Source organism: Myotis daubentonii, chromosome 4 (assembly GCF_963259705.1).
Source record: "Myotis daubentonii chromosome 4, mMyoDau2.1, whole genome shotgun sequence".
NCBI lineage: Eukaryota > Metazoa > Chordata > Mammalia > Chiroptera > Vespertilionidae > Myotis > Myotis daubentonii.
The window spans coordinates 66230962-66239774 of record NC_081843.1 but is presented as its reverse complement, the minus strand read 5'-3'; the positions used below and the strand labels follow the sequence as shown (position 1 = coordinate 66239774).

The 8813-nt window shown below is 36.4% G+C and overlaps 1 non-coding gene across 1 annotated transcript; it reads left to right on the top strand.

Moving 5' to 3' along the window:
- The first annotated feature begins 630 nt into the window (after window positions 1–630).
- LOC132233888 (U6 spliceosomal RNA) lies at window positions 631–737 on the top strand. The gene has a single exon (XR_009452742.1). It is a non-coding gene; the product is annotated as a U6 spliceosomal RNA (small nuclear RNA).
- The last annotated feature ends 8076 nt before the right edge of the window (window positions 738–8813 follow it).

Here is an 8813-nt window from a genome sequence, read left to right as displayed (position 1 = left end):
TAATTTTTAGATTAAATGTTAACCAATAAACAATATTTAGACCTCCCCTAAATTAGGCATAACACAGAATTTACTTTATCATATTTTATTTTATTTTTTCAAATATATTTTATTGATTTTTTACAGAGAGGAAGGGAGAGAGATAGAGAGTTAGAAACATCGATGAGAGAGAAACATCGATCAGCTGCCTCCTGCACATCTCCTACTGGGGATGTGCCCGCAACCCAGGTACATGCCCTTGACCGGAATCGAACCTGGGACCCTTCAGTCCGCAGGCCGACGCTCTATCCACTGAGCCAAACCGGTTTTGGCTATTTTATCATATTTTAAATACAAAATTCTCCAACTGTATTCAGTCAGGTGTTACTTTGTTGTTATCAGGGGCGAGGAAGAAAAGCCAAACCTTTCAAGCACTTCTTATTAACAGTGTTACTTCATAGAACAAAATGTATGTAGAATTCACAGTGGTTTGGCTCTTCTGGAGAAAATGGCCAAGCAGAGAATTATTTGTCAGGAAACTAGCAGTGCAAGTGTGGAGAGACAGTGATTTCTTTTCATTCCTGCTTTAGTGTCGACCTCTTCCTAGGTTAGAAAACAACTTCCCTCATCAGGATAAAGATCAAAACCCCCATGCTCGCTTCAACAGTACATATACTAAAATTGGAATGATACAGAGAAGATTAGCATGGCCCCTGTGCAAGGATGACACACAAATTCATGAAGCACTCCATATTTTTATAAAGTGATGCAAAGCAAGGGACCGAATCCAAGAATACTCTATTCAGCAAGGCTATCATTCAAAATTGAAGGGGAAATAAGGAGCTTCACAGACAAAAAAAAAAAAAAAGACTAAGGGAGTTTATCACTACCAAGCCAGCAATGAAAGAAATGCTAAAGGGACTGGTGTAAAAAGAAGAAATTAAAAGAGAAGAAGGAACACAGGCACAAAAAATAAAAATGGCTACAAACAAATACCTATCAATAATAACTTTAAACATAAATGAACTAAATGCTCCAATCAAAAGACATCAAGTGGCTGAATGGATAAAAAAACATGACACATATATACTAGTATATGCTGTCTATAAGAGACCCACCTCAGAACAAGGGACTCACACAGACTGAAAGTGAAGGGATGGAAAAATATCTTTCAGGCAAATGGAAATGAAAAAAAAAAAAGCTGAGGTAGTAATACTTATTATCTGACAAAACAGACCTCAAAGTGAAGGCCATAACAAGAGATAAAGAAGACCACTTCATAATACTAAAGGGATTGATATAACAAGAGGATATAACCCTGATAAACATATATGCACCCAATGCAGGAGCACCCAAATACATAAAAAAACTCCTGCAAGATATCAAGGGAGAGATCAACAACAATACAACCACAGTAGGGGACCTTAATACACCATTGATATCACTGGATAAATTTTCTAGACAAAAAACAAGCAAAGAAACAGCAATCCTAAATGACTCACTAGATCAGATGGATTTAATTGACATCTTCAGAACATTTCACCCCAAAGGCACGGAATATACGTTTTTCTCAAGTGCACATTTAAAGATAGACCACATATTGGGTCACAAGCAAAGTCTCTCCAAATTCAAGAAGATTGAAATCATATCAAGCATCTTCTCAGGCCACAATGGCATAATATTAGAAATAAACTACAATAAAGACAATCAAAAAATGCAAACATTTGGAGGCTGAATAGCATGCTATTAAACAATGATTGGGAGAAGCTCTCCCACTGCAGACACAGCAGACTCTCATAGCCAATTAGCCTGGAGGTCAAATCACCCCTGGTATTGCCGACAACAATAAAGGCTTAACTACAACAAGACTGCGCACAAAGACCACTAGGGGGTGCACCAAGAAAGCATAAAAAATGTGGAGACAAAGAAACAGGACAAAACTGTCAATGGAGGATATTGAGTTCAGAACCACACTTTTAAGGTCTCTTAAGAACTGTCTAGAAGCCGCCGATAAATGTAGTGAGATCCTCAAGAAATCTAATGAGACCCTTGATGTTATGATAAAAAACCAACTAGAAATTAAGCATACACGGACTGAAATAACAAATACTATACAGACTCCCAACAGCAGACCAGAGGAGCACAAGGATCAAGGCAAAGATTTGAAATGCGAAGAAGCAAAAAACATCCAACTGGAAAAGCAAAATGAAAAAAGAATCCGAAAATACGAAGATAGTGTAAGGAGCCTCTGGGACAGCTTCAAGTGTACCAACATCAGAATTATAGGGGTGCCAGAAGATGAGAGAGGGCAAGACATTGAAAACCTATTTGAAGAAATAATGACAGAAAACTTCCCCCACCTGGTGAAAGAAATAGACTTACAGGTCCAGGAAGCGCAGAGAACCCCAAACAAAAGGAATCCAAAGAGGACCACACGAAGACACATCATAATTAAAATGCCAAGAGCAAAAGACAAAGAGAGAATATTAAAAGCAGCAAGAGAAAGAAACTCAGTTACCTACAAGAGAATACCCATACGACTGTCAGCTGATTTCTCAACAGAAACTTTGCAGGCCAGAAGGGAATGGCAAGAAATATTCAAAGTGATGAATACCAAGAACCTACAACCAAGATTACTTTATCCAGCAAAGCTATCATTCAGAACTGAAGGTCAGATAAAGAGCTTCACAGATAAGGAAAAGCTAAAGGAGCTCATCACCACCAAACCAGTATTATATGAAATGCTGAAAGGTATCCTTTAAGAAGAGGAAGAAGAAGAAAAAGGTAAAGATACAAATTATGAACAACAAACATGCATCTATCAACAAGTGAATCTAAGAATCAAGTGAATAAATAATCTGGTGAACATAATAGAATCAGGGACATAGAAAGGGAATGGACTTACTATTCTTGGGGGGGAAAGGGGTGTGGGAGATGCGGGAAGAGACTGGACAAAAATTGTGCACCTATGGATGAGGACAGTGGGTGGGGAATGAGGGCGGAGGGTGGGGCAGGAACTGGGAGGAGGGGAGTTATGGGGGGAAAAAAGAGGAACAAATGTAATAATCTGAACAATAAAGATTTAATTTTAAAAAAAGAAAAATAAATAAATAAGATTTTAAAAAAAAACAATGATTGGGTTGCCAAAGAGATCAAAGAAGAAATTAAAAACATCCTGGAAATGAATGACAATGAAAACACAATAATCCAAAACCTATGGGACACAATGAAAGCAATCCTGAGAGGGAAGTTTATAGCTCTACAGGCCTACCTCAGAAAACAAGAAAAAAATGGTAGTAAATCATCTAACTCTACTATTCAAAGAACTAGAAAGAGAGCAACAAGAAAAGCCCAGAGTGAGCAGAAAGAAGGAGATAAAGATCAGAGCAGAAATAAATGATATAGAAACCAAAAAAACAATACAAAAGATCAATGAAACCAAGACCTGGTTCTTTGAAAGGATAAACAAGATTGATGAACCCCTAGCCAGGCTCATCAAGAAGCAAAGAGAGAGGACCCAAAATAACAAAACCAGAAATGAAAGAGGCAAAATAACAACAGACCCCACAGAAATACAAGGATTGTTAAAAAAAATATTATGAACAACTCTATTCCAACAAACTAGACAACCTGGAGGAAATGGACATATTCCTAGAAAAATACAACCTTCCAAAACTCAATCAGGAAGAATCTAAAAATCTCAATAGGCCAATAACTATGGAAGAAATTGAAGCAGTCATCAAAAAGCTTCCAGCAAACAATAGCCTGGGGCGAGACGGCTTCATAGAGGAGTTTTACCAAACATTCAAGGAAGAACTAAAACCTATCCTCCTCAGACTATTCCAAAAAATTCAAGAGAAAGGAACAGTTCCAAGCTCATTCTATGAAGCAAGCGTTACCCTAATACCAAAACCAGATAAAGACAACACAATGAAAGAGAATTACAGGCCAATATCCCTCATGAACATAGATGCCAACATCCTCAACAAAATTCTAGCAAATCAAATCCAGCATTACATCAGAAAGATCATACACCATGACCAAGTAGGATTTATCCCGGGGATGCAAGGGTGGTACAATATCCACAAATCAATAAACGTGATACATCACATAAACAAATTGAGAGATAAAAATCACATATATCAATTGATGTAGAAAAAGCATTTAACAAAATACAACACCCTTTCTTGCTAAAAACTCTCAGCAAGATGGGAATAGAAGGATCACATCTCAACATAATAAAAGCCATATATGACAAACCAACAGCCAACATCATACTCAATGGACAACACTAAAACCATTTCCCCTAAGAACAGGAACAAGACAGGGATGCCCACTCTCACCACTCCTGTTCAACATAGTACTGGAACTACTAGACATTGTGATCAGACAAGAAGAAAAAATAAAAGGCATCCAAATTGGAAAAGAAGAAATAAAACTGTCCTTATTCGCAGATGACATGATACTGTACATAGAAAACCATAAACACTCCATCAAAAAATTATTAATCTTAATAAATGAATTCAGCAATGTAGCAGGATACAAAATTAATGCCAAGAAATCTATGTCATTTCTATACACCAATAGTGAAATTACAGAAAGAGAGACTAAAAATACAATCCCATTTACCATCGTACCAAACAAAGTAAGACACCTAGGAATAAACTTAACTAAGGAAATAAAAGACCTGTATTCAGAAAACTACAGGACACTGAAAAAAGAGATAGAGGAAGACATAAACAGATGGAAGAACATATCATGTTCATGGATTGGTAGAATCAACATCATTAAAATGTCCATATTACCCAAAGCAATCTATAAGATTCAATGCACTCCCCATTAAAATACCAATGGCATATTTCATAGACCTAGAACAAACTCTCCAAAAATTCATCTGGAATAAAAAAAAAAAAAAAAAAAAAAAGACCCCAAATAGCTGCAGCAATCCTGAGAAAGAACAAAGTAGGTGGAATCTCAATACCAGATATCAAGCTGTATTACAAAGCCACTGTTCTCAAAACTGCCTGGTTCTGGCACAAGAACAGACATATAGACCAATGGAATAGAATAGAGAACCCAGAAATTGACCCAAACCACTATGCTCAATTAATATTTGACAAAGGAGGCAACAACATACAATGAAGTCAAGACAGTCTCTTCAATAAATGGTGTTGGGAAAATTGGACAGATACATGCAAAAAAAAGAAATGAAACTAGACCACCAACTTACACCATACACAAAAATAAAGTCAAAATGGATAAAGGACTTAAAACATAAGATGGGAAACCATAAAAATACTAGAGGAATCCAAAGGCAGCAAAATCTAAGACATATGCCGAAGCAATTTCTTCACTGATACTGCTCCTAGGGCAATGGAAACTAAAGAGAAAATAAACAAATGGGACTACATCAAAATAAAAACAAAAGAAACCATCAACAAAACAACAAGAAAGCCCACTGCATGGGAGAACATATTTGCCAATGTTATCACCGATAAGGGTTTAATCTCCAACATTTACTACCATGACCACCCTATTCCTGTATACAAATCCTGCCCCTGACCTCCAGATCCACACACTGCCCAGTTCCCTGGATCCACCAGAAATCATCAAACAGAACCCAGATCTCCTAACTACTAATCCACACATAATTCTTCATATTGGATTCACTGACTCACTGTTTCTTCAATAAATGCTCTAATTTACCTGATTGAAAAGGATAATCATGATGGTAAGTTCCCAGTTAGGGCAGAGGGTCATATAAGAGTTTAACATAGAAAAATATATTACCTCCCTATATATGGTCTTCAAATTAACCAAATATAGTACTGTTTTATTTTACTTTTTTAATTAAAACCACATAATTAGTGGTCAATATATCGTAACTTGAGTTTTACATTGGCCAGGCTGAGCATATAGAGCTATTCAATACAAATAAATAACAAACTTTTTTGTTTAATAGAAATCTAAGTTTTCTGCCAAACCGGTTTGGCTCAGTGGATAGAGCCTCGGCCTGTGGACTGAAAGGTCCCAGGTTCGATTCCGGTCAAGGGCATGTACCTTGGTTGCGGTCACATCCCCAGTGGGGGGTGTGCAGGAGGCAGCTGGTCGATGTTTCTCTCTCATTGATGTTTCTGACTCTCTATCCCTCTCCCTTCCTCTCTGTAAAAAATCAATAAAATATATTTTTTAAAAAAAAGAAAAAAAAAAGAAATCTAAGTTTTCTAGGTAGACATTGTAGAAGAAAAAAATAATTTTCCTTTACCTTCTTAGGTTTAGTATCAAGGCCTACAAATTATGGTATACTTACATAATGCCTGGATTGCGTGGTTCACTGGTTGAGCATCGGCCTATGAATCAGGAGGTCAAGGTTTGATTCCAAGTCAGGTCATCTGCCCTGGTTGTAAGCTCGGTCCCCAGTGTGGTGTGCAGGAGGCAGCTGATCAATGATTCTCTCTCATCTTTGGGATGTTTCTATCTCTCTCTCCTTCTCCCTTCCTCTCTGAAATCAATAAAATATATTTAAAAATAAAAAACATATACTCCCATAATACATATTAACAGGAGGGAAAATGAGTTTATTTACAAGTATAATGAGTATACACACAGGTACACTCAGTGATGAGTAATTCAAAGGATTGGTTAGAATCAGGTTCTTATATGCTATCTTAACAAAGGGCGATGAATTGTAGAAAAGTAACAAGACAAAGGAAAAGGAATTTAGGCTTTTAGGGGAAGTAAATTGTTAGAAGGTAAATATATGAGGGGAAACTAATAGGAGAGTTACGTTAGTAAGGTACTGACTTTCGGCCTCCTGTGATAAGGTGGTTCAGGAGAGGACAGGGGGACACTCCTTCACAAAGGGAAGTTTATGTCCTGCTTGTAGGTAGAAAGGGGAAGTGCAGAGAGCTCCTCCTGTGTCAGTTGTTTCTTAATTGCCTTCAACACAAAACAATCCTTACGCCAAGCGGCATGCTTGGAGGTAGTATATTTTGATTCCCTTTAGCATAAACTGGAATAAGAAGAACGGCCATGTGCATTAGAAACTGTAGGAATCTGAAAAACATCCAGCCTTGGACCTAGGGAAAACTTCTTTTGAAGTGATGGCTCTTTTACTTCATTTTGTAAAACTGATGCTCGATTCCTATCCTATGAATTATATTTGATTCTATAGAGAATAAGAGGACTTGAAACTAAGTCAACAGATTAAAAAACATGAATAATTCCCAAATTGTCTATCCAGAGCATGACTGACCAACTTACTATACGTACTTATCTCCCTATCTTACTAGGGAGTCATACAAATAAATATTTGGGACCTGGAACATTCAAACAAAAAATGCTTATGCTCTATAAGTAGTCTCTCATTTATTATAGCTTTTAATATATCTTGGAAAAAAATAAATGGGTAGTTTTTTCCTAATTATGACAAACAAGAATCTCTAATTCAAAAAAGAAAAAAGCATGTTTTTGGAGGATCTTTTAGAGCAGAGCTTGTGTGGTTTCTCTCTTCAAGCCAGTGGAAGGAGTACTGCGCTTCTGGTGATGAGTATGGAGAGGAAGTATGGAGTAACAGAACTCAAAAATACCATTGAACTGGGAGGAAGATCATTTTGAGCAACCTCACAAAAGTCCACATCAACCACTAAAACCTCCATGGCTTTCCCCTCCAACCCCCCCCCCCCCCCGCCCCGCCCCCACCTCTCTCACTCATTGCAATCTGTCTTTATATTTTTTTCTATCTAGGAAACTAAGATTTCGGTAACATGAATATTTTTTATTTTAGTCTCAGGACCTTTTATGTATATGATGCTTCCTGCCAAATAGTTGAGCCATTAGAATTATAGATCTAGCCTGTAATATTGTGTGTTGTCCTTTAGTTGACCGTCTGCACCAATGAAAGGCACTGTTGTGAAGACATGTCCCTTTGCCCTTGTGGTTACCATTTTATTCCACAGGATTTCCAAGGGTGAAGCTATTATATTGCTCCAGCTACTGTATTCACCCTATTGAGTCACATTTTGGCTAAAAGCCTAATAGAAGGCAGAGTCAATACTGAATTCAGATGAATTTATTCTTCAATATTTTTTAAAAGACTCTTTTATAACTGGCCTGACTGGCAATTAACAGCAATATAATTGACAGTTATAAAATCATAATAACATAGACATATGTGTCATTAATTTAAGTAATGTATTAAAAGAAAGAATTCTTATGTACAGTGAATTTCTTTTAACCTGTTATTGATTTTAACCTAAATTCAGAAACATATTCTGCTGGCAAAAACTTGACCTCTACATGTAGTATTAGTTATAACTAAGAATGTAGTTATTCATGTAAAATCAAATATTTTAAAGAAAAGTAGCATTGTTCTGACAAAACACTAACAAATTCTTCAAAATTTTAATAATATAACAAAAACATTATAAAACAAAAATAAATAATAAAACTATACTATACTAAGAGAAACTCTGAAAGCCATTATGCCTCATCTGATACCGTTTGTATGGAGGAAAAAAAAAATCTAAATCTAAAATATTCTATTTTCCACAAGCCTCAAAATACTTCAACACTTGAGGCAAATGTCTTAATTTTTATTTTTACTTTAAACACAAATTGAGGAAATGTATCTCTCTCTAAGCAGTTGGGTTGAACAATCCTTGGAGTCACTCTATTGCTAACTTGCTGTGTTATCCTAAAGAATTCACTTTAAATCTCTAGATTTTGGTTTCCTCATTTATAAAATTAGGAGTAACAGGAAGTATATACTTCACTGGTTTTCACTTTAAGGTTCCTTAGAGATGCTTCAGAGACAGCATGAGAGTAGCTCACGT